Raw genomic sequence first — 27,783 nt, forward strand, 5'->3', positions numbered from 1 at the left:
ATACGAAAAGCAGTGTTCCGAAAAATAAAAAGATTGATGTGATCTTTGTTCTTGAAATGCAACGAACGAAACACGGCGAATGTAACATTTGGAATCAAGAGCAAAATAACGGAGAACAATTATAAATCATTCGGAAAGCAATCGTCAATTTTTTTTTAAAAAAACTATATGATAGTAGTTCATTTAAACTTTTTAAATTCAAATTGTGGGAGTTCTTCCATATGTCTCTACAGCCGTAATTCTTTTGTTTCTTATCGATGGCAATATTTTTATCAGTTTACACAGAGATTACGTTACTCAAAAGGTAATGCTACCCACACTACCATAAAAATGAAAACTTCTTTGAACACCTTGGCATCAATGTAGATGTGTTAGTGTTATCTTTGTGAACGGGAAAGGCGAAGAAAACTTAACATTTGTTTCATATATCGAGAGGAGCATGAATGCATTTTGACAGAGAAAACAAAACTAAACAACAATATTAATATTTTCTTTTCCATATTACGATGATTATAAATGTATTCCTGAAAAAAAACTTGACAACTAATTCAGCTTGTATTCCAGATTTCTTTGGTATGAGAGGCATTTATTTGGTAAATAATGCTTTAATTATTTTTTCTTAAAAATCTATTATTTTTTTTCTCAAGAATAGAAAAAAAGTTGTGTAATGCTTGTAGTGGCTTGTAGCAATCGCTTTGAACCCAAGACAATGTGATTACTACATGTGAATCATCAATACAACCGAAATGCTTCAATTTTAACACAAGAACACAAGACTAGGGAACATCATTCATATTATTCATTCATTGTTTTATTTAGAAAATCAACACAAAATAAAAAGAAATATACATATATATTTAAATTTTTAAGCTTTCTTTAAATAAGTTGTAAAGATGTCCTTGATTACTTTTTTTAAGTTATCAAGCATCCGTCAGATAAATTGTTCATATGTATAATGTTTAGCCAAAGATGCAGCACTCTATTGGATTGATCTTCTTAAGGTGTGAAGAATTCTCTAGTCTTTTTGTTTCTTCTGATATTTTTTCTACTGTTTCCCAAAATGCATCATGGAAAAATCCTAAAGTTTCCTATGTCTATCCACCCATTACTTAATCTATGGAACAATCCTCAAAAATCAGCACATTAACATTCCTTTTTCGGATTTATATAAACATAGCAATAATGTGGTATTACTTTTTCACTTGAGATTCTGTGAACTAATTTGGGTCAAATCTTCGAAACTATCAAAACAACCCAACAAAATCCGAAAACTAGTATCCAAGAGGGTCAACGACAGGTCTCTATTTTAAGCTTTGAGAAAAAAATGGCACACATTCGAGGGTTATTAAATGAGTGAATCCGAACGTGCTGCTTCAGGTGTGAACCCCGAGGTGTTTCGAAAGTATGCATGCACTCAACTACCGGTTTATATAAACGAAACTGGAAAGGAAAAAGTTCCTCTTCGAATATATGTCCGAAGTCTCTTCGGGTCACTCACCCGGGTTAACAATGCAAACAGGAAAGCCATTCGGATGGTAGATTATGTTTATACAAGTAATATATATACGTATCCGCAAAGGGTACATGATACAGCGCAAGGGGAAATTGAATTCATGGCAGAATTGTTTTATCATATCTCCTTCTTCTACCGTATTTTTAGTATTATCGTTATTTGAATATCCTGTATAAACAGAATAGGAGAAAACTGCTGGTCAAAGAAAACTGAACGAAGTAAAACTTCAAAAAAAAAGAAAAAAAGAAAAAGAATTGACCTTTTAAGATATAGCTGCTTTTATAAAATTTAATAAAAAATCAGTTGCTTTTCTATCACTTTTTTCCCCCAAAATTAATATTTCTGTATTAAATATAAGCTGTTTTACAAAGGAGGCAGACTGAGTTTTAGATAGCAAGTTACACGTACATTTTTTTTTTTAAATTTTCCACAATGAACTCAAAAATTATTAAATAGTTGTTGATTCTTTATTGTATTACTGAGAGTTGAGAAAAAAAAATGGATATACTATTGATAATATAACAACAGAATCATGTGGGCATCTGATTGGCGATGTCCTAATCGTTATTTTCATATTTTTTTCCGCCAATTTTTTTAACCTCTCTAACTTGAGCTCGACTTAAAAAAAAATCAAATCTCGATTCAATGTTTATATTTATATATATGAATCTTGAATATATTTGCAAGAATATAAATGATACGAAATTATATGCATAAAACATAAAAATCCTTTAAACCTCTGCTTAGATGACAGATGCTATAGATATCATACAATGCCCAATCTATAACGTAGTTGAAAATCAGAACAACTTCTTAAAAAAAGTCGATATTTTGAATTATAAATAGTTAAGAGACACAGTGAATTCATTTCCATTATCTAATTCTAAATTGCAAAAACTCACGAATATGTACAACATTTGAGTTTTAAATTAGAATGAAAGTAAAAATTCAAATGTAAAAATGCAAAATATCTTAAGTAATGATGATGTCTTTTTTTTATTATTTCGTTAAATAATCTACAATTACTTTATTTAACTAAATAAGTTTTAAACTCCCAACCCATATTTGAAATACATAAAAATTAAGATCGTTTGTTAAATGTCTCTACGCAGATGAACATCAAAGATCAAATACTTTTTTTATATGTGAAAGTAAAAATTCGTTTAAGAGAAAATCATTTAAGCAATTTTCATTGTAACTTATCATTTTATTCATAATAATTAAAATATCATAAACTTAATGTCAAATTTTATACTAGCTTGTATTCTTTGAATTTAATTTTCATACTTTGAATGAAAAATATTCCCTTCCATTTTGTGAATCCCTGCATAAACATTTATTTATATGCCTACATTGGCACTGACCTACACCTACTCAGATGATGCAGAACGCCGATTCAAATGGAGAGAAATCTGAGCTCTCAAAAACACTGCAATCATATTAGCACTGATTATGCCGAGTCCTGGCCTAGGCGGAGCACGTCTTCCCCGTGTTCAAGGGTCCCAGGTTCGAGTCTTAATTCGGGCATGGTTGTTCTTTACCATGTCTTCTATCTGTGAGGGGTGTAAAAAGCCCCCCCCCTTATAAAAAGGGGTTCTGCAAAAGAGTGTTATATTCATATGAGCTAAAGTCTGACTTCTGCCCTCGGGTGCTCAGGGGGTCCTTATCCTCTGATGCTACTATAACCCCCCCCCCTTCCGAGATGTCTTACTTGGTTTGAATTGGAGTTCAATACAAGGGGATAAACAACGATTTCTGATTAAAGTTTTGATCCGCTGGGTTTTGTTTGCGCCCGCCTAAATGAAGTATAGTTAAAAACATATTTCCCTAACACTATCTATATATTTGAACTGATTATCTTCAGATATTTCATTATTAACCATTTATCTTAAAATTAAAAATACTTCTTCGCAAATTTTGACCCTGTTCGACACTAGTAACATGCACGTCTGGATCTGATCAAATTGGAATACATTTAAATTCCAGCACCAACCGAGCGCACTTACTTTTTAATGGTTTAGTGCATTAAGCTGAATTATGACTTGCGATTTTCGAAATTAAAGGCTGTGCTTTTAATTCACAGGGAACCAGAGGAAGTTGTCTCCCCAAAACATTCTTGCATATTCCGTAAAAAAGATGAATTGCTGTTTTAGACGCGTTCCCCCCCCCCCCATCCGATTAAAACCAAAATTTGTTTGACACAGTATACTTGCAGTCACAAAATCACATGTCAAATTTGATATGATAAAATTACTAGATTTCGAGTTACCGCTTTTATATTCTTCTGAAAGTAAAAACCGGCAGACGTTCAGCCTCTTGCTGAATTTGACTCAAATTTTGATAATATCTACAATATAGATGGTAAATCTATATACCGAATTTTATGCATCTAACTCCCTTCGTTTTGTAATTGTGTTAACTTAAATTCGAATAGTTCGACAGACAGATTTCCTCTTAATATTTTTCTCAAAATGTGATAAACATTTGCACATTTGATTTAAAGACCATTTTACATTTCATCCGTTTATCTCAAAACCTTTTTGGGCGATCTTTGTCTCAGATAGACAGATGGACAAAATGCCAAAACTGTGTTTTCGCATTGTCTCAGAGAGGTCTGAAACGAGGCACTTCGTCAAGTAGTCATTTTGAGTTTTTTGACGATTTATTTTCTTTATTATTCGTATACAAGAAAGTAAAAAAAAAAAAAAAATTAAAATTTTTAAAAGTGTTGTTTTTTCTTATTGCAAATTGCCAGCAAAATCAAATCTTATGATTTAAAAAAAACTAAGAACTGCACCGCTGGTTCAGAAAGAAAAAAGTGCACAAACCTCTAAAGGTGCAATAGCCTTCTATCAAAAATTCCGAACGTCAATCAAGATTACAAATGGAATTGGAAGCATTCAAGAAAAGAAACGTTTTGCTCTTAACTACACAAATTACTTCACAGTCTGTTTTGAAAGAATGCTTAATTAAAGTAAAAGTATGGTAAATATAGCAACTTAATCCGAAGAATGCAAAGTGCTTCCGTAGCTGCATCTGCATAACCCCGGTGATTCCGTCACGCTCTCTCACCGCGCGAGTCACGGATACTCCAATTAACTCAAGAAGATGCGCGTGACTAATTCCAAACATTTTGAAATTCACCAGAACAATCAGATACCTTTTTTTTTTTTTTACTGCTTATCAATTTTGTCATAAGGAAAACCCGTCTGCGATTTGCCCTTGAGTGTTTTAGATCATCGCGCATGTTCATTTTAACTCAATTTTCAATTTGAAGGATAGGTAGTTAATTATCAATAGTATCATTTTCTTCCTTTTTCTCATTTTATAGAAGAGTTTTTCTATGTTCTGCTTTCAATTTTAAAAAAATTACTTTCTACGTGAATAATACCGCATAAATTGGCATTATAATGTGCAACTATCCAGTTTACAGTTTATTTAAGGATGTTCTACTTTTCCGAATAAATAATTCCCATCCGAGGGGCCCCACAGATATGGGAATGAGAAGTTCAGGAATGGTAATTGATTCTCGCCGCCCTGGTGGGTGGAAGTACAGAAATGGTATGGGATTAGCTACTCTCTACCGATGATAATACCTACCTCCTAAAGGAGGGATTGTACCGTGCCCGGTGATAGTCCTTAGATTGAGATCTAAGGGCCGCCCTGCCTTAGTTCCAGCCAATGCAGTCTCGACGTCCAGTCATTCAAATTTTCCCCCTTCTGGCTGGTCAGACTAGCTGCTTATGGCTTCCAAATAAATGACAAAAAAAAAAAAAAAAAAAAAAAATCCATGACTTTAACTTCAGAAGAAAAACACATATTTTTTGTATGAAAACGATGTGTATATTATGCTTTTATATTATACTAGCCGCCTTTGGCGACCAGCCGGTTCGCCAATCTTAATGTTCGTTAAAATTTTAATAATTAAATATTTTATGCAATTCCAACTTTAATAGATTCTTCAGCAAAATATTTTAAAACTTCAAATTTTGATAGTCATATAATTCACTCATAATATTATAAAGGCATTCAGTCATAACGTGATATGTATCTCTCTAATTTTCTGTTACCCCTCGTAGAATTTATGCTTTAAATTAAAGTGTAAATGATTAATCTCCGATAATAGAATCACTGAGCGTTTAAACTTTATGGGCACTACAGAATATCTTTCTTAATTTATGTAATCTCTCAAGAATTTCTCAACAAAATTTTCTCAGATTCATCATGAACAGATCGATTCATTAACAATGTTTAATTTTAAATGCATCAAACCCTAAGAAAATAAAATGAATCGTTTAAAATAATCGATCTAAAACAGGTTTAAAAAAACTACTTAAAAAACGATGTACTTAAAACTATAAGCATATACAAAAAAATATATAACTAATTTAATTACAAAAGCATGCAACTAACCTAAAAATAATTTAAATCATTGAAAACAGGTTTAAAAAAAACTACTTAAAAAACGATGTACTTAAAACTATAAGCATATACAAAAAATATATAACTAACATAAATAAAATTTACTTACAAAAGCATGCAACTAACCGAAAAATAATTTAAATCATCCGTTGAGAATGGTTGTCATGACAACAATCAGAATACAATACGCATGCGTGAATTTTCTTCGCCAGTTATGCTAACGCAAATGCGTGAATTTTTCTACGCCAGTTGGGGTAACGCTATGCAGATTATACATTTTTAATTTCCTTTATTCTGTGTTATTTTAATTCAAAAGTACTTCAGAATGAATCTGAAACATGGATTAATTAACAATGTTTAATTTTAAATGCATAAAAACATTAAGAAAATAAACAGAACCGTTTGAAATAATCTGCCGAAAAATGTTAACCCTAGCCTCATTACTGTTGGGAGAAAAGAAAACTGAAGCCTTACTCATTTGGCGGTGGGGAAAATGGAAGATTATTTTGACGGAAAAGTTGGCGGTGGGGAAAATGGAAGATTTTTTTGGCGGGAAAGTTAGTTTTTAATTAATAATTAAAATTTCAAAAAAAGGGACCCCAGGTGCACATTCCCGATCTCTAAGGTATACATGTACCAAATTTGGTAGCTGTAAGTTGAATGGTCTGGCCTGTAGAGCGCCAATACACACACACACACACACATTGAGCTTTATTATAAGTATAGATATAGATTAAAGAGCAGTAAAATAATACTACTTGTAAAAATTTAAAAGTTTTGTTCTCATTACAAAATGGTTAGGAAAGAGAGTAATGAAAGAGTAGAAGACAATAATGAAAATTTTCTTATTTAATAAATTTTCTTGCTTTCAGATTTTAGAATTATGGCGATATTTTTTATTGAAATAGTTGAATAGTTTTGATTGAAAAAAAAATGAAAATAGAAGAAGGAAAATAATTGATATTTTGAAATATTTGCGATAAAAATCAAGATCATTTTTAACATATTCATTTAATTTTGCGTTCATCGAATTTTCACCTTATTCATTTAATTGAAAGATAGTTAAAAAAGGCAAGCAAAGCCCTGTGGTTTCATATGTTTTTTATCAATTTTTATAATATTTTTTGGTTTATTGCTTTATAAAATGTTTTTAAAATGTTACAGAGTTAACGTGGTTGTTTCATATGTTTTTGCAAAGTTCACACATCATCAACTTAATACATCCTTTTTTGCTCTTATTGAAATGAATCTCTATTATTAAAACAAGAGACGAATTCATCCACTTTCATTTGTCTGATACGATAAGATCCAAAATCAGCATTGATAATTTGACAAAGAACAAGATGAAAATTGTACTTTATACGATTATGTTATAGTAACTTCCGAATTTCTGGCCACTTTAATAAGCACAATAGTTTGGTTTAACTTTGTTGTATGAATAATTTCTCGTAGAAAGAAATAAGACATAACTCACAAATATAGATCTATAGTCATTACATCGGTTGCATGTAATGCAGCTTTCACCGGTGGGGTCATTTCGTCTTTTAATCAGAAATCCCGCTTATTGCAATTTTTCGTAATGAGTAACGTCAATTATCTCAATTTTTTCGTAATAATGAGACCTTATGTTCATCCCAGAAAGGAGACTAGCAAGAGTATTGTTCCCAAAACCTTTTCGCGCGCTCTCTAATAAAGACGCTATACTAGAGAATGCTTTGCAACACATTGACGCACAATCATTGACAAATTAGTGCAAACTATTTGCGATTTCATTCACTCAATCTCTCATTCTAAATGACATTAAATTCCAACAAAAAGGTCGAGACAATGCTCTGTATTTCACACTTTAGAAAAACCGTTTCAACCAATGCATACCAGAAAAGTACAAGAAAACTCCTGATTAATCATAAAACGAATTGAAAATGAAAGTAACATTATCCCAAGCACCAAAACCTATGGAGCATCCCACGATATAGAAACACGGGAATGATCGTTCCTAATACAAGCATTACGTCAGCAAAATGATCTATTGTACTTTTGTTAACATTATGCAATGCATTCATAAATACAAAGTTACTCTGCAACTCATGGCTACGCTTCACGTGAGTTCGAAATGAGCCGAAGAATGGGCAGATCACTTATGATCCCTGTCATCCGAGACACGTGTGTGGTAGCGGAACACATAGCATTGTTTCAACAAAGGACAGACAAAGACTGAAGGAAATGGACAGATAAGGAAAAAGTTGAAAATGGCGTTGAGCAAGAGATGTACCATTTCATTATAAAATGTGAAATCTGTATTCACCAAGAGCTGCTGCAACAGATAACTGTACCACCAGGAACAAGAAACACAGATACAATAATCTTTGAAGGAAATAATTTTAATTCAGGGACAGTATTCATACAATTTTTGGTCTCCGTTCTTATGTAATAAATAATCTAAAATAAACATGCAATCGTATTCGAGTTGTCAACCCGCATAGAATGAAAGAGAGAAATTTCGTTACTTTTTAAGCCATATTAGACACTGTTTTATATAATATAATTGATGTATAATGACAAAAATAGCCTGAAATAATGTATGTGGCAAAAAACAACCTGCATTTCTAATAGGGAATCGCGTTTAAATATCTTTAACGTGAATTTTATTTGCTTTATAATATAAAGTTGTGGTCTTCAGTGTCATATTACTGTTTGGATTTTGGATCAAAATATTTAAAATTAGTACCATGCATTCATGATCCTCCCCTCTTTTACTGATTTTCTCAAACGACATAGAAAGAATTATCATAACGTTGTGCTGAAAGCAGAATATACCTATTTCAGGAACCATCCGCGAAGAACTAGCTACCAGTAACGCGAGTAGAAAGCTACTCGAATTCGTCTAAATTTTGTATATGTTGACAGCAGATTAAAAGGAGATAGTTTTACCTTTGTGCTGGGCCCATATCACAAAATACTGAAAAAATTGTCAAATTCTTTAAATTTCACACACATTCCCAACTGTTGGAAAAATTTTGATTGCATCATACAAGAAAAAGAAAGAGAATATGCATTTCGAAAAATCTCTTCACATTGAAAGATTTGGTTCAAAATTTTAGGATAAAATTGTTCTCTCAATTATCTTTACTGCCTTTTTCAGTTCACTCGTTTACATGTTACTAATAGATAGATAATTTATACATACAATTTTAGTGTAAAGACCATGTTTAAGAGCATTTGTTAGCTGCATTTTTATTTTGTTTATTACATGCAACCAATCATATAGATGCAAGAAATATAATTTCAAAATTGTCTCTTAATAATCTAGGAAGATTTAAACCTTGAGGGTATCATAAAAATTTCAAGATCGAATTGTTTGACGATAATATTTTTTTTTTTTTTTTTCATTTACAAGAAGAAAATGAAGAACTCGAATCAGGGTTTTAGACAAATATAAGTCGATCCTGAAGTTACGAAATGATTTCAAACTACATAAAATGGCGGTTTCAAAAAAGCTTTAAAAATAACAAGAAAAAGGAAAGCTTTCTGGACATATTTTAAGCTACTTTTTGTGCCGTTAATATTTTGAAATGCACGTTATGTCCCAATTTGAGATGAAGGCAAAAATATGTCCTTCTGTCATTAGGATGATTTTGGTGGATCAATAATATACTCAAATATCCTAGATAAATTGCGTGATATCGAATGCAGTTTTCAACTTCCTTCTAAGCGCAAATGAGTTCGCCTCAACGAAATCCATTACCCAAGACATAGCTTTTATTCTAAAGAAAGATAAATAATGTCGGCTCGACTACCGCACACAACGCCAAAATACAGAACTGTTTTTGTAAAATAACAAGGACATTTGATTTTCATAAGGCATAAAAATGTACCGCAGGTAATGAGGTGGTTTTGCAGTTTTTCGGATTGACAAAAACACCGAACTTCTTCGAAAGAAACAGCAAATTCGTATCCGCTATTATTCTAAGGTGCTGCCTAAATACATAATAGTATAAGTACGGTTGAAATTGTGAATCATAGCAACGGCACCAGACTGCGAATGAAGGGCAAAGTTCAAAGAATATAGAGCAGATAATCACTCTTATGTGACTGATGCAATGTGCCAATTTCATTTGCGCATATTATTGGAGTTTCAACTGTGTATATTATGGGAGGAAATCCTCAATGTTGCGGAAAACAATTCGCAGATATATTTTTCATTTGAACCTTCATTTTTTAATGTTCGTCCTTCAAAAACTGGGATCGGGTTCGTTATGAACAATAACAGGAATGTTAGTATTATTAATCGCTTTATATTATTAGTTGATGATTGATGTGCAGCAAAGATCCACTTAACCGAAACGTCATCGATATCGCAAAACATATGGTACATTGTATGGCAATTACTTGGTGGGAAGACTTGGTGGCATTGAGATGATTAAATAGGTAATCACGAACGATTTGAAAGATTATGAAATTGTAAAAATAATGCTGCATTCAAATACTGAATTGACTGAAGAATCCTAAATAGATGATGTGGACGACAGAGTGACAACCGAGGACGGTTTCATTCTAGATGCCAATCTAAGTTAAGAATATCTCATGTCTGACGAAACTCTACTGCTGTATCTAAATGTCTTGCTTTTTATTTTCTCTTATACGAAATATAGAGAAAGTATTATAGACATCAAAAAATTCGAACTCGAGATTTTAATGAATCGCCGTGTTTCAGACTTCCTGGAATGAGAAAAACACATTTTTGGCATTATGTTCGTCTGTCTATCTGTGACAAAGATCGCTCAAAAAGGCTTTGAGATAGATGGATGAAATGTAGTATACGGTCTTTAAACCAAATGCGCAAATTTCTATCATATTTTGAGAAGAATCTATTAAGAGGAAGTCTGTCTGTCGAGCTATTCGAATTTAAGGTAACACGATAATTACAAAACGAAGAGAGTTAGATGCATAAAATTTGGTATATAGATTTACCATCTATATTGTATACGCCTATTAAATTTTGACACAACTATGGCTTGAATGTTTGTGCTTTCAGAAGCATATAAATGTGATAGTTCAAAAGCGCAATGATTTAAATACATCAAATTTGGTATGTGATTTTTTAAATTCTGTGTCAAATTTTAATTTTAATCTGTAAAGAGTAAACGCGTCTAAAGCACAAGTTCACCTCTATTAGAGAATGTGAGATACAGTTTTAGGATGACTCCTTCCATTCGTTTAGCGTAAAAATTATAGATATCCATTCTAACATTTGTAGCTAATCTTATACTGTATATAATTGTTGTTGTTGTTTTCCTTTTAGCAACACATAAAATACAATATATATGTTATTTTAGCCTGCCTTAAGGTGTGTTGAACAATGCTGTGAGTCAAAACAAGGCTTCTAATGAAAAAGGGCGGGACACTGCTGTTCGAAAACGTTCAGGCGGAGACAAGATATAAACAAAAATTACTAAGTTTTTTGATTATGTTAGTCGTATGCTATAAACTATTATCAAGAAAATATTGATGCATCTATTGTAATCTAAAAAAGTAACAACTTAATAAAGGACATAAGTGTAATCTATAAAGAGAATTTTCAGTACATTTTATTCTCAAAACATATCAGAATTACATACTGTAATTGGATATAGAACTGTAATTGGATATAGAACTGTAATTGGATATAGAACTGTAATTGGATATAGAATAGTAATAGATGCTCATGACTAGCCGAAAAAAATTATTATCCATAAAACGGCCCCCCTCTCTCTGCTACTAATAGAGTTACCCAGCATTACATAAATAACAAACGCATTATGGTTATTGGCTAAACATTGGCTAAATCTTTATTTTTCAGGTTTAATTAGATTTAAAATTATTTCAAATAGTTTTAATTTTATTTGACATTTAACCAGTAGGCTCACTTTTGCTTGTCAACCCCCCATATTATCCGATAATGTACGCGGTGTTCGTCAGTTCCAGTAGCAAGTTTTTAAACTTCACTGGCCATTCTTCCAATGCTGGAAACTTAATCATTTCATGATGAGAACATACATTTTGCGATCGGCCAACTTCCGATTCAAAATTCAAAGCCCTACAATGAGGATATTCTTTTCTTATATATTCAATATTTAAATATTGTATCAATTTTTCACGTTTTGCCACTAACTTAGCAGCTTCGCAATCACTTTTTCTTTTCAAATTGCCAGATTCTCTTTCTGTCGTTTTTCGCCTTTTTTTCCCCATCTGATATCCATCCCTAGACGCTCATGACTGTTTTAAAAAAATCAATACACGATTAACAAGTGTATTGCTTAGATATTTAGACGATTGCTAGCCAAAAGACGAAAAATTACAGCTACTCGAAAGAGGTAAACAAACCGGGAAGTTATTCATCAGTGCTGCCACAAATGGAGTGTCTAAAAATAGAATTAACAAATAATTAACAAATGTGTTTTTAACACATTTGCTGTCAATTTAGTGTTAATTAAAGCTTTTTTTTTTTTTTTTTTACGATTTCCCCGTCAATTGCGATATAAATACTGACGTAATCATAATTTTCATCAAATATTTCAAACAATATTGTTAAAACAAACCCAGGTGACTCGCTATCTACCAATCACAAAGTGAATAAAGCGCAATGTTTACATAATTTTTTATACAATAGATAGATGTAAAACGTTTTAATTATTTTTTTAATATAACTGTAATAACCTATTTATATATACATATATTTTATTTTTTAAAATGCAAATAAAAATAAAGTAGCAATTCATATTACACATAAAAACAGAAACAAATAAGATAAAAGCTATTATTAGTCTGATGTGGCGCAAAAATTAGGAAACGAATGCTACTCAAGTATCCCTCTCATCATGAAAATACTGTTAAAAATTCCGAAAGCTATTCTAAATGTATAGTTAGCATACTAAAAGTTATTTCAAAAAGGAACATAAATACAATTAAACTAAACTTGCTGACATAGCTTATAGTGAAGATAGAAGGCTGTTACTAAAACAACTTTAATTTCTATCGCAATTTGATGTTTAAATATACTTTTTAACTCTCAAGTTATGCATAAGAAATTTGATTGCAATCAGGCTATAATCAATTTAGCGAACCAAATTTCAAATGAACCAAAGGCGGTTAATTTGAAATATAGAGAAAAGTGTTCGAATTTCAGCAGTGCCATTCATCCCTATGTCTCTCCAAACTAGAATTCTGAATAATATTCAATTGTGTGCCATTAATTAAAAAAACGGAAGAGTAAAACGCAAAGCATTTTTGGCATGTCAAAGTCCATGTCATTTCAGTGACCCCCCGTCCCCTGATAAAATGAGTGTCAAACGATAACTAAAATTATTCTTTTTTTGGTGAAAGGAAACAGAGGTGATGGCCTCTTTAAAAAAAAAAAAAAATCTCCCTCTAACGAGAAATTTGCCGGTTAGATCCGTTCCACATCTGGACCGGAGCGCGATGAACTGCTGGCAGAAACTAAACTTCTCCGGTATCGAAACCAACCGTACGTGAAGGTTACAGTTTTGTTCCTGTCTTATGGTGAAAGGGAAAATAATGTATTCCCTTCCTGCTCTTCAAACCGGACATGGACAAGATTTTTCCCTCTCCCACTTTTCCCTCACGCAGATTCGAATGAAATATTCGACACGAAAAAGGTTGTTGACACAAATAACGTAGGGACGACCTGCTTCGTTTTGTTTTGGTTCTTCATTTCCAGTTTTTTTTTTCAATCTAATCGGCAATTAATGAAATATGTAGCAGGATTTACAGAGACCGTATAAGTGGGTTACGATGCTATTTCTAGAAAAGTTGGCCTACTAAAAATTCAACATTGTTGTTTTGTTTTTGAAGTCGGACGGGATTGAGATGGCGATTGGCGGACAGATAGTCTTGAGGTTTCTATTGAAATAACTTAATCCTTTATCTCTTTCTTAAAAATATGAAATAGAAGTTCTCTGATGGAATTATTACACTCACTTGGGTTCTATTTTGCAATATATTTATTTACATATTTCAAGAAAAATGCTTATTATAGAGAAAACTGCACTTATAGAATGCATGATGGAAAATGACCATCGGAAACATACAAACTGCAAAAACTAAGCCTTAAAAACATTTCTAAAAAAAGAATTAGGAGAATAAAAATAGTATGTAGCCAATTTTAAAAACGTTTAAAAGTATATAAAGAATTTTAAAAAGTTGAATAAGCTAAATCTTAAAAAGAAAATGTGTTAAAGATTCGAAAATGGTAAAAAATTAATTTTAAAACTATCAAATGTGGCGTTGAAAATATCTTCTTCAGAAAAAATTTTTATAAAACATTTATACAGTAATTATTTATTTATATAATCAAGTTTGATAAACACATTCCCATTTAAGACATTGTCTTTGAAAGTCTTGGCTAATACGGAGGGACAATTGTAGATGAATATGCCATTGCAATCATGTTATTAAAGGTTTTATTTAAAAAAACTGGGTACCAAAAACTTCTGATTTTAAATCCAGAATACCAAAAATATTACATAATAAGAGAAAGATATATTTTTGAATAAAAAAAATCATGCCCATAATATAACACGAAAACTTTTATTTAAAATAACCCATTTATATTACTACACTAAAGTTTGTGGCGGAAAGAATATAAATAGATTTTTTTTCGGTAATCCCCATCGGACACATGACCTCAAACATGTATGAAAGTGCGGGAAAATCTGAGATATTAACCAGTTGCATTTATGGCACACAATCGTTATCCTCACATAAAAGATAACTGCACAATCATACATGCACTGCATGGTAGGAAGTCCAAACTCGAAGAAGAATTATTCTAATCACAGCGTAATGCGGCCAGATTAAATATTTAAAAAAATTATCTACCATGACTTCATTCATATTTATATATAAAATCAATAATAAATATTACTTTAACATGAAATGTTTTTATTATATCCAACAATAATCTCATGGCAGCATCATTTCCCTAAAAAATGATGAAAAAGAGCCTTTAATTAATAAAAGCATTTAAAATAGGTGAGAGATTTAATAATTTGACCAGGGGATGGATGGTGTGGTGGTTCGTTAACAAAGCGACATCCGATGATATTCCTTGAAAATAGCTTTGTCATGAGGCGCAATTGGGTTTAACTTTTTATCACTTATGCTTGAAATATTCGAGCAATCCTCATTTCTACTCATGAATGAGGGTGGAAAATATCATTTACATGTTACAATTTAAAATGAGAATAATTCTTGCGTTATCGCAAATGGAAAATATTGTATCTGACATAATTGATTTCAATCTCAACAAGATATTATTTTTTTAAATATAGGCATTAGGATAGAAACTAAAATTGATATCATTGAAAAGCAATTATTTTTTTAATTTTAAAGTGGCGTAAGAATGGATTTCGTGGGTATAGTAGAAAACTGCAGGAAAAATGGATAGGAAATTATATTGGAAAATGAGCTTTTGAAAATGTTGGTCCATTTTTAATTAAAAATCTAAATGAAATTTTGTAGAAGTCTTTCTTATTGAAGGTTTACCATTAAAAGAGTAACTATGTGCTAAATCTGGTAGTTTTAGGTTCACGGTCTGATCTACAGAGTGTTATAGGTCAATTTACAGATAAAAGAAAATAGTTTGTGAACACTATCGAGTAAAAAAAACATATTTGTTGCTTTTATTAAACTTACCTTTTTAAAAAAAAACATATTTTTTGCTTGAATTATATTTTATCAAACAATTAAAGTCAAAATAGATTTACAAATTTCAATAACATTTTTTCGATTTTACAATGCTCGCACACATTTGCGCATCTCCTTTATACTATACAATCAAAATGATTAAAAATGAAAAAAAAAATCTGTCTTAATTACTCGTTATCCAAGAAAAATCATCTAAAAGTATGCAAAATGCTCTTTTCTTCTTTTTTTTAAAAATAAAACTTGGATCTGCTGAATGATTTTTCTTTTGATTTACTCAAAATGATGATAATTCTATACTTTTATTTAATTTCCCTTGTTTCGAGTTTTAAAAAAAGGATAGAATTTTGCAATCCAGAGCTAGAGTTTTAGAATTTTATTTACTTGCATGTTTTAGACGCTTATTAGCTTTTTAATACCCTGTATAGTAAATAGTGAGTTTATCTTTTAATTTAATAGCATTTTAATTCCAAACAAAAGACGCCTTTTAAAAAAATAATTTCAAATTTATAATAATGAATTTTAAATTAAAATTTTAAAAAATTCTATTTTTTACCTCATTTAAGTATATTTTTGAAAAGGATTTTTATATAATTTACAAATAAACAAAATATGAAAAATAAATAATATAAAACAAAAATCCCTTTGGAAAAAAATGGGAAGGAACACTTTCTAACCAGTTTTCATTTTCTTTTTATTCTTCGCCTCAAATAAAAATCTTTTGAAAATAATTAATAAATTATCGTGTATAATTTACTTATTTTAATGCTTATACATTTCTGTGAACTTATATCAAAATACCCCAAATCAAAAATTGTACACAACAGAACAAACGATATTTTGATATAATTGGAAGCATCAGTCTTAAATCGTAAAACAATCACTAATACAACAGTCTGAAAGCAGATGCAACTATCACGTACAAAGGTTTGCAACATTAAAATGTGTTGTGTAGTTTTGAATAGGATATATTCGTATAACAGCGGTGATATGTTCAAAGAAACGAAATTGACGACATTTTTGAAAATATGTTAATATTATTTTGAACAAATTCCATCCAAAATTTCAGAACGGAAAATGTGAGAAATCATATATTATTGAATAAATCTTGTCCTGTCAAAATACATATGTAAAGAAATGAAAAAAATAATCGATATAAGCCGGCTTTCAAGTACCTAAGTCTACTCAATTAGATAATTTTTTTCTCTATTACAGTAAATATATTAACATTTTAATTTAATCTTCCTTTCACCAAATTTTTATGTCTAGTTTATTTTATAAAATATTTTATACTAGCCGCCTTAGCGATCAGCCGGTTCGCCAATCTTAATGTTCGTTAAAATTTTAATAATTAAATATTTTACGCAATTCCAACTTTAATAGATTCTTCAGCAAAATATTTTAAAACTTCAAATTTTGATAGTCATATAATTCACTCATAATATTATAAAGGCCTTCAGTCATAACGTGATATGTATCTCTCTAATTTTCTGTTACCCCTCGTAGAATTTATGCTTTACATTAAAGTGTAAATGATTAATCTGCAATTAATATAATAATATTTTTTACTGAAACAAAGCATTTTTTTTAATAATATGATTACTGATAATAGAGTCACTGAGCATTTAAACTTTATGGGCACTAAAGAATATCTTTCTTAATTTATGTAATATCTCAAGAATTTGTCAACAAAATTTTCTCAGATTCATCATGAACGGATCGATTCATTAACAATGTTTCATTTTAAATGCATCAAACACTAAGAAAATAAAATGAATCGTTTAAAATAATCTGTCGAAAACAGGTTTAAAAAAACTACTTAAAAAACGATGTACTTAAAATTATAAGCATAAATAAAAAAATTATATAACTGACATCAATACAATTTAATTACAAAAGCATGCAACTAACCTAAAAATAATTTAAATCATTGAAAACAGGTTAAAAAAAAACTACTTAAAAAACGATGTACTTAAAACTTTAAGCATATACAAAAAATATATAACTAACATAAATACAATTTACTTACAAAAGCATACAACTAACCTAAAAGTAATTTAAATCGTCCGTTGATAATGGTTGCCATGCCAACAATCAGAACACAGTGCGCATGCGTGAATTTTCTTCGCCTTTTACGGTAACGCAAATGCGTGAATTTTTCTACGCCAGTTGGGGTAACGCTATGCAGATTATACATTTTTAATTTCCTTTATTCTGTGTTATTTTAATTCAAAAGTACTTCAGAATGAATCTGAAACATGGATTAATTAACAATGTTTCATTTTAAATGCATAAAACATTAAGAAAATAAACAGAATCGTTTGAAATAATCCGCCGTAAAATGTTAACCCTAGCCTTATTACTGTTGGGAGAAAAAAAAAAATAAAGCCTTACTCATTTGGCGGTGGAGAAAATGGAAGAGTTTTTTGGCGGAAAAGTTGGCGGTGGGGAAAATGGAAGATTTTTTTTGGCGGGAAAGTTAGTTTTTAATTAATAATTAAAATTCTAATTAAAATTTCAAAAAAAGGGACCCCAGATGCACATTCCCGACCTCTAAGGTATACAAGTACCAAATTTGGTAGCTTTATGTCAAATGACCTGGCCTGTAGAGCGCCAACACACACATACATTGAGCTTTATTATAAGTATATAGATATATTCTTATAAAATATATCAATATAATTTGGAAGTCGTTTGCCAAGTGTTTTTATTTTTTATTTATTTTTTTAACTTTAAATTAGTAGAATGAGCAACAATTTTGAATTCATCTTGACTCTGTCCTTTGTTAGGTTAAGGAACAGCTGTAATTTATTACGAGTTTTGTATTTTTTTTTGGTCATGTCTTTCAACAAATCTAACATCTACTAATTCTCTTAATCATCGAAGTGACGTTACGTTTTCAATTACTTCCTCGTTTCGCATGTGATTATTGAATCATCGGAACATACGACGAATTGCACTTTAAATGTCTGCAAAAACAATTAATTATATTAATTAGTAAGACATCCAGAGCGAGGTAAAATATTAATTAATATTCTGTAAAAGACAAAGTTTGAAAAAAAATGGATTCCCTCTCAATTCTAAGATCAGGTTAGAAGGAAAAGTAGCTAAAGCTCGTTCAATTTTATACTAAACACAACACTATCTCTGACTGTATCTGAATGTGTTATATTTCGTAGAATGCATCTTTTTATTTTCGCAAATAATGATGTACCGAGGTGTAAAACATTCAAAATAAATATAGATACATTCATTAAAAACTTTTTTAGAAAACACACTCCAAAATCTTTTAAAAGTTTGCTAGAAATTATTTTTATGTAATTTTTTTTCTACATTTTAGACATGAGTTTGTAATTCATTATCATAATAAATATTTTTATAGAATTATGGCACTTTTTTCTCCAATTCACTGCCGAATGGGGTTGTTTGTATGGAATCAAAATTAAATTAAATTCATTTAAGAACTTTTAGCTAAGCTTTGAGAATATTAACAATATATTGCCATAGACAGTACATAACAGTAGTAGAAATGAGATGGAAAACGCACACACACAATCAGACTGCACATCAGAGAATAAGGGGAAAATCATTTGCCTAGTTCCATCTTTACAAATATGTTTCAATTTATTTACAATAGAAGTTCTTGTTGAAAAGTTTAAAATAAAAGGTATGAACTGTATTTGAAAAAAATGATCACGAATTTAATCTTTTTGTAAACAATCCGGTAGCGAATCAATCTTTAAAATTGATAATAAAACAGTTATTTATGAAGTAAACTCAGTTCACCTACAATTGAATGAGCCTTGAGGCAATTAAGTTGGAGTGAAAAATACATTGGGGAAAAAGTTAATCATTGAATGAGATTATGAAAGCAATTTTCACAGAAATCGCTCAGTGCACACGGATGTGAACAACCTATTAATATCAGAGGAATTATTAATATAAATTGTTAAAAGCATTCATGACAACAAAAAAGAAGCACCAATAAAAAATATATAATGCATCAAACATGAAAAACCGGCCCATATTCCACAATAAAAACTAAAAACCGGAACACAGAAACTTCACGCTCTGTTACACTAAGCTGAACATTTTTATGCGAGTTATTTTGATTATAAATATCAAGTTTCTAGTTACATCTCTAAGATCAATAGTGGTCTGAAAATAGGTAAAAAAATATGTGCAGTTTTTTCCGATTATCAAGAAATCAGTTATCCATTCAATTTAAGATTATGCATTCCTGTCACTAGATATCCTTTTGAAATCCCCATAAAATATTTTTAATCATAAAGATTTTACTTTTAAAAAAAAATACATCACATAATAGAGAAACTTAAAATAAAAATTTTACTTCAGAACATTTTTCTCATTTATATTTAAGAAATGATATATATTTAAACATTGAAAATTCAATAATGAAAATGCGATTGTAATTAAGGAATTATCTTTTCTAGCGAATTATTTATTTTACTCATCGGAAATGTTGATTCTTTAATGACAAAGAAATGTTGCCTATTACTTGGCATTACATTGTTTTTTGATACTGTTTAAAATCCTTTACTATTTAAATCAAACCAAATTGCAAATTATGTTGATTTTCTAACGACAAAGAAATGCTGTCGACTACATAGCATTACATCGTTTTTTGACACTGTTTAAAATACTTTACAAAATTGCAAATGAATTGCTGTTTTGAATTACAAAAAGTACGCTTATATTTTTTTAAATGCCATTTTTTTTTTTTTTTACTTTTCTTTCCAGAATTTTATAAAGCGTAATGCATTTTCATTTATATTAATATTTACAAACCCATTTTAGCATTTTTTTTTTTTGGTTTGGTAAAAAAAAAACCATATTAAAATTTTACCCTGTGCATTCTTCATTGTTTTATTTATTCTTTTATAATTATTGTTTAATCTATTCTTATAAAACCTAAACGTCTAAATTCGTGCGCCTTGAAAAAATTCAAACTGTTGAATTCATTTTCTCCAAACTTTGTTTAAGAATGCTATGATGGATAAGGAAGACTTTAGTTATTAATATAAAATTTACTATTTAATTATTTTTTAAATTTTCATAACAAGTAATTAAATAGTTAATTTTATATTAATTAAAAACTAATTGTCCATTGACCATACGCAGTTATATGAGACCAAACAGTACATGGCTTCCTAGATTTATTTAATAAATTAATTTAAAAAATTGGGAAATACAGATATTTAAATTTCTATTTCCTTACTTGCATTGAAAAATGCTTTCTTTGATTTGTAAATTGTTTTAAGATGTTCTATAATTTAAAAAACTGATTCAAAATTTGGCTTCCGATTTTCACAATCATTGAAGATTGAAATTCTTTATTGAAAATGGTTGCCATCATAAACACATATTTTATTTGAAATTTAAAATATTTAACTAAATTTTATATTTTTCTTTATTAGCTACAAGCTGCCTTTGGCGATCATCTGGTTCGCAGGCATTAATATCGACTAAAAGTTTCAATTAAATATTTTATGTAAGCCTTAAACTTTTCTGTTCTGTGTGCAATGCATCTATCAAATTTTAATTTGGTTTTTAAATTTATGTGGCAGAGATTAATCAATACAAAAATATTTTTTGCTGAAACCAAACACTTGTTAAAATTTGAGTACAGAAATGAGAATCATTTCGGATTGAAATTTATTTACACTACAGAATGGTTTTCATAATTTATGCAATATCTCACAGAATAATTCAATAAAAGTTTCTGATACATCATAAATTTAGTTTTTGTGTCTTTTATCTTCAAAAGGATTGAAACGGTCTAAAAAATTATATTTCATTTTGTTTCGGTTAATAAAAATACAGCTGAAAAAATTATGAAATCTAAACTTTATGCAGTCTTTGGTCCTAAAGAATCATGTTTAATGAAATATTTTTGACACTCAAACTTTTAAATCAAAAACTCAATTCTATTTTCCTGTAATCAAATCTAGCAGAGCAGCGAAGTTTTAAATATCACTATTTCGGGGCAATCAACAATTTCGTAATATTTTGCTAATTAGATTTGGGGAAACTCCGAGCGCTGATTGACTTGGGACAGTCAATGGACAATGGAGTCCATTGGATTGATGGAGTCCAATGGATTGACTTGGGATAGTCAATGGAGCGCTGATTCTTTGAGACAGTCAATGGAGAGGTCTAAAATCTGGAACTTTTATAAGATACTAATATTCAAATTACAAGATTTGAAAATTATTTGATGCTATAGATTTAATCATTTTAATTAATAATAAATATGCCGATGCTAATCTAAGAGAACTTCAAGTTTTTCAAGCAAATACTGAAGTGTAAAAAAGGTTTTAGAGGATGTTTTGTGCGAATTAATATAAAAGTTAATTTTTCATTAGTAAAAGTATAAGTTTAATATATACCATACTATTAATATTGGCATATTATATAAGTTTAATTGATTTTGATATTTTTGAAAGATTTTTTTGTTAAAAACTAATGGAAAAGTGGGCACAGTTTTCCAGCTAAAATATTGACAATGACATAACTTTGAATTTTCTCGAAAATGATCTAAAAGATTGAACCTTCAATTTCTCACCTATCGTTTTTCAAATCAAATTTTACAAAAAAAAAAAAAAAAGTCTGTAAAATTCGTTTTTTAATTTCGTTAGAAAACATTCTAAATATAAAATTTAACTTCAAAGCATATTTTCGATTTCAAAGAAAGAATATTTTTACTTCCCCTGTCCGATGTCCAATACTTGTTAAATTATATATTTTGAACAAAAGCTCTCTAGAATTAGTAAACAATAAACATCAAATATAATTGAAATTTAATTTGATTACTGCTTACTGAAATGCATATTGAGGCAAAGTAAAGATTATGGATATGAATCGTGTGTAAAAAAAAGGATTGCGAATCGAAAATGTTTTAAACTCTTTATAGTGAATAAAGCGGAAATGAAAAAATGTGAGTGTGAAAATCTTTTAAAGGCGAACACACAAGTTGTGAGAATTAGCTTTGATATACAATACATGTCTAGGCTCAAAGTCTTGACACTGAGAACTTTGTAAGACAAAATGGGATCATATGCTTTGTAGAGGGCCGATTCTATTATGACAGGTGGTCGTGTATATAGTGTACATGGCCAGACTTGGTAAAATTGTGCCAGATATTCTTGCGGATAAAGCAAATCGTGTTCTTACAAATGGCCCTGTGCCTTAACATTTTAAGAGTAATTTTCAAAACATTAACTGAAAATTGGCCTTTTCACCAAAACTTACTTATTCTGGCAAGCCGACATATTTGATGGCTTTTGATAAAAAGTTATAATTATCAAACTTTTCTATTGATTTCCCCATTCTATGTTGCATAACTGTAACATAGAATAAGTTTCTTTATTTCACAAAAGTAGTTTTTGATAATTTCAAAAAGACTTTAAGGTCGTGATTCGGTATTAAATAAAGAAGTTTGTCACCAATAACTTGTATAGTATTTTCAAAGAGGGAAATGGAATCAACACTAACAATATGCGCATTAATTAATGAGCTTACTGTACTACAGGTTTGATCTAATATCTGAATAGTTAATTTTCTTTTCCATCTAACCTAAAATGAAGATATTGCAATTAAAGAACAGTGGATAAATTTTTTAGGGGTTTATTCTGGTTCGTTGCATGTTTTTTTTTTCTTTTTCTTTTCCCCTTTTAAGGATTTGGAATATAGTAGACACTCATTACTTAAGTATTGAAAAAAAGAAAAAAGAAAGAAAGAAGCATCACCCAGAATACTTCACGAATTTATTATGATGCTAAGGAATGAATAGGGAAACTTAAAATGACCAGACGTCTCTGATTAGCCGGAATAGTTTACTAATCAAAGCAAATGCTACTCGTCTTCATAATGCACACCCACTTGCTAAGTAATTTCAATGCCATGTCAATACCATATGATCTGTTATGTCCGATGGTATGGGTATGGAGATATATCTGTTATGTTAAAAGCTCCATGAGTCGTAACTCAAATCGGCCGGTATAGTAACAATTATTGATTATTTACCAAGTATTGTAAAAATGCAGCTATTTTTATCCCGATTTTAAACAAAATATTAAGAAATTACTCTTTTTACCTGATAATCCGATCTGTATAAAGAATTTTCTTTGAACGTCATAACATTTCTTATATAATATTACCTTGTTGCCGTGAATGAATTGAAAGGTGATCGCACTTCCCGTATTAGCTTTGGAAATCTCCGTTTTCGGCCTATTCTCCCGACTGGTCTCCCTCTCTATCCGCCGCTACTATCAATACCAGGACGATTTCGGTGAATCAAATTTAAGCAAAGATAAGTACAAGATAGGTGTTTTGTTAGCTGAAACTTGTATTCGTATTATTTTTAAATCAGGTAGTATATATATATATATATATATATATATATGTGTGTGTGTGTGTGTGTGTGTGTGTGTGTGTGTGTGTGTGTGTGTGTGTGTGTGTGTGTGTGTGTGTGTGTGTGTGTGTGTGTGTGTGTGTGTGTGTGTGTGTGTGTGTGTGTGTGTGTTTGCAATAATTGTACAGATTGCGTTCACCAAAAATGACACATGCTTGACAGCACTGATGGAACTATTTAACTGACTGTGAACACGTTCTGTGAACGCATTCAAATATGCCAGGTATTTCATATACACATATAGCAGCAACGGATATTCGAGCAACGAAATCCTCATCTGAGTTACATAAACAAGATTTTTTAGATATCCCATAAAAAAGTAATCAAGGCTAGATAAATCGGGAGCTCGGAGTGGTCAAGGGATTAGCCTATCGTGTCCAATACATAGCACCCTAGTCTTTTTTTCTTTCCTATGTTTTCGCCTCACAGGATCACTTGCATCCTCATATTCCTATACAATAAATTATTGTTGCAATGTCCAGCACCAACTCTTAAAGTTTGGGCCATGAAATCGGGATCACCCTGTATATATAATAGTGGCTAATACTTGTATATCTTCTGATGCTTGTGATAATTCATTTCCATGTTTCATCCATCTGGATAGAATTACTTAAAAATCATTTTAGAAACAATTTAATACTGTATTAGATACAAAAGCAGAAATAAAATGCAGAATAGTTATCTGCTATAAATGCTATATCAGAAGCGATGCACTTCTTTTAGTGAATAAAGATGTGACTGATATCTGAATATTTTAAATCTGCAGCACTTTTGTCTCAATACAAAGGGCTTGTTATCTCTAAAGAGCAATGAAAATTTGTTCTTTCATATATTTCTGGTTGTTCAAATTTATGATCATGGCAATTTTGATTACGTTTTCTTTTGTGAGTGTGTGTGTTTTAAACATTATAAACGTTTTTACTCTAATTAAATATTAAATATCTAGTAAGAATAAGCTAAAACGCAATAAATAAATTTAATATTCAATATGTGCATCGCTGTTTAAAACGTTTTTCCCTGAATAGTAACTTGAATCATTTATTGAATTTTAATAGTTATTTCTACCCAAGAGATAATTAGAAATTTATTTCCCTGGATGGTGTTAAAGAAAATAATAAAGTGATGGTTCTTGTTATCTCAAATTAATCTCCTTAATTTTATTTGGGATATATTATCTTAATCTATAATATGTCAGAAATGATGTCGGTAAGAATTCTGAAAATATTTGTGCAAAAATGTTTGAAATCGGAAATACTTAGATGATTCCATAATGAATATAATAAAAACAAAAACCTATGTAAAAGTTTGATATATATATGTAAAACATGATTTTAAGAAAGAGTTATGGGAGTTTTGTAGATTTGTATGCTTCATAATTTAAAGGAATAGTTCAATTTTTATCTTTTTGAAGATTGCTTTGTTTAATCCATGACGACAGTAATGCAGCGAACAGATAGAAAAGCAGAAATCAGGCGAGAGAGAACGTGAGAAAGTATTTTGAGCTTATGTTGTTTTAGAAAGGAATTTGCCCACACAATATTTGGGTTCCAAAAAAAATTGGAATTATTTGGAATATTATTTGGGATTACACAATATTTACGCGGGAAAAATAATAGATCGCGCAATTCAGAAGTTACTGAGAAGACTCCTCGAATGATAGCATACATGCATATATATTCTCCCGTATTACCATATAGTTTTCCCTAGTAAAGCGATAGCGAATTGAAATTTAAATATTGAAGAAAGTAAACAAAAAAAGGTCTGAAAAGCTCATTCGGTCGGGGAGGAGTGATTTTTCACTTTTAGACGTGATCTTTTACAAGTCATGGAAAGTTCATAATTTTAATGACAAACATCCGCCAATTTTATAGATAACTCTATGACACTTTTTCCTATATTTTTATTATGGTACAGCATATATTTTTCTAACTGGACTTTTTGGCCGATCTCCTTCATTTTTTGTGTTATTTTTGTAATTTCCCTAGCCACTAGGGGCACTGTAACCTATCTCAAAGAATTCAACACATTCACTTTACTGTAGATGCACGTTACTTCCCTGACTCTGTATGCATGCATGTGTTTGTGTACACACACACATATATATCACTTAAAATAAAAGTGAACGACATTTTAAAAAATTGAGTGAAAAGACCTAAAGATTGTAAGAAACGTTTTCTATTTCGATTGTTTTGATATTAGCAAATTAAATTGTACTGAATTTTATTTAAATTATTATTAAGTTTAAACAAATATTGAATAGATGAACGGAAATAAAGTTATTTAATTTCATAATCTTTCATCATGTAGTAATTATTATTGATGATTTTTTTGTTAATCGTAACTTATGTAGATGTAGCATTGTTAGAAAAAATTTCAGAAAAAAGATATATATATATATATATATATATATATATATATATATATACATATATTATTTCGTTAAGAGAAAGGGATGAGTAAAATTTAGTTAAACAAATAATCGAAAACATTATAATATGTTGAAGAAGCTCAGAGACTATTATTAATTAAAACATTTAATGAAATGATAACATTTTTCAAATGCATAGTCTAAAAACTTGCAATAATAAAGTACAATGAAATCATAATAAACTCTTTTCAAAGACGTATTTAAAAATACCTAGGAAGAAGTTTTGTCACTTCAATATATTTTACAATAATTTTGACAGCTATCCTTTAAATAAGGGAATAGAAAGCCTGATTATTGTGTATTTATTCAATGATACGAAAAATTATAAAATCCTCATTTTATGAAAAATAATCTTTTTATAATCATTTTATTTTTTTAATTTTTACACAAGCAATTTTAATACTTAAATATTTCAGATACATAAAAAAAATTATGATTTTAATTTTTCAAAGACCTTATCACCAGTTTACATGAAAACTGTTTCAAATAAACAGAAAAAAAGGAAATATTGGTTATTTTTCGAATGGTCATTGCAAAAACAGAAAAAAGAAACTATAATAACAATAAAATAAACAAACATTACTTAATGAATATTTAAAAAAAGAACTAATAAAAACAAAAAGTATTTTTACTCACCACATAAAATAAATCTTCAAATGAAATGAAATCACAATGAAATTTGAGTGAAAAATAATCCTTTCAAGTTCTCAGAAAATGTACAGTTTCATACAAGAACCGAAATCACAAATCCCGAGATTCGCTTTTGTCAACAACGATTAAAGCAGTCCGAAAAACGGACAGGTGTGTATCTGATAGCGCTGCGAGCATCTGCGAAACTATTCCGTTGTTCGAAACCGCTTCCTTTTCTTAAAGTTCAGGTGATGCCTTCTTCAGGTTGCTTCTATGGATGCGCAAGATCATCTAACTGTATTTGAGATTCGCGAACATACCGAGACATGCGCAGTAAAGAAGGTGCTCGTGACGTCAGGAGTGACGACCAATAAGCAACGTGATCTGATTTTTTCACTGCACGAACTCGTTTTTTACGGTGGAGTTGATTGTTGCGGGATTAATTCGAAGTGATCCTTCTAGGAACATTTTTATGAAATACTTTGAATATTTTTTAAATATTTTTTTTAATTATTTGTAAATATATTTTTTTTTTGAGAGAGAGATTGGCAAGGTTTCATGGACGAGGGAAGAAAAGGATTAAATTAAATAGAAGAAGAAGAAGAAGATATTATTTGAATAATAATGGATAATTGTTTGGAGATTTTTCTAAAG

The 27,783-nt window shown here is 30.0% G+C and overlaps 1 protein-coding gene across 2 annotated transcripts in view; it reads right to left on the reverse strand.

The window, feature by feature from the left end:
* Positions 1-27,415, reverse strand: part of LOC129975981 (sulfotransferase 1B1-like) — a 97,190-nt gene extending 69,775 nt beyond the window's left edge. The window contains exons 1-2 of one of the 2 annotated variants that reach the window (XM_056089308.1): positions 27,136-27,415; positions 5,114-5,260 (exon numbers count right to left, since the gene is read on the reverse strand). The gene's annotated coding sequence lies outside the window, so the exon portion shown is untranslated. The remainder of the gene's footprint in view (positions 1-5,113; positions 5,261-27,135) is intronic. The other variant, XM_056089299.1, reaches the window with a different exon arrangement.
* Between the last annotated feature and the right edge of the window lie 368 nt (positions 27,416-27,783).

The sequence above is a fragment of the Argiope bruennichi genome, chromosome 1, assembly GCF_947563725.1.
Source record: "Argiope bruennichi chromosome 1, qqArgBrue1.1, whole genome shotgun sequence".
Lineage (NCBI taxonomy): Eukaryota > Metazoa > Arthropoda > Arachnida > Araneae > Araneidae > Argiope > Argiope bruennichi.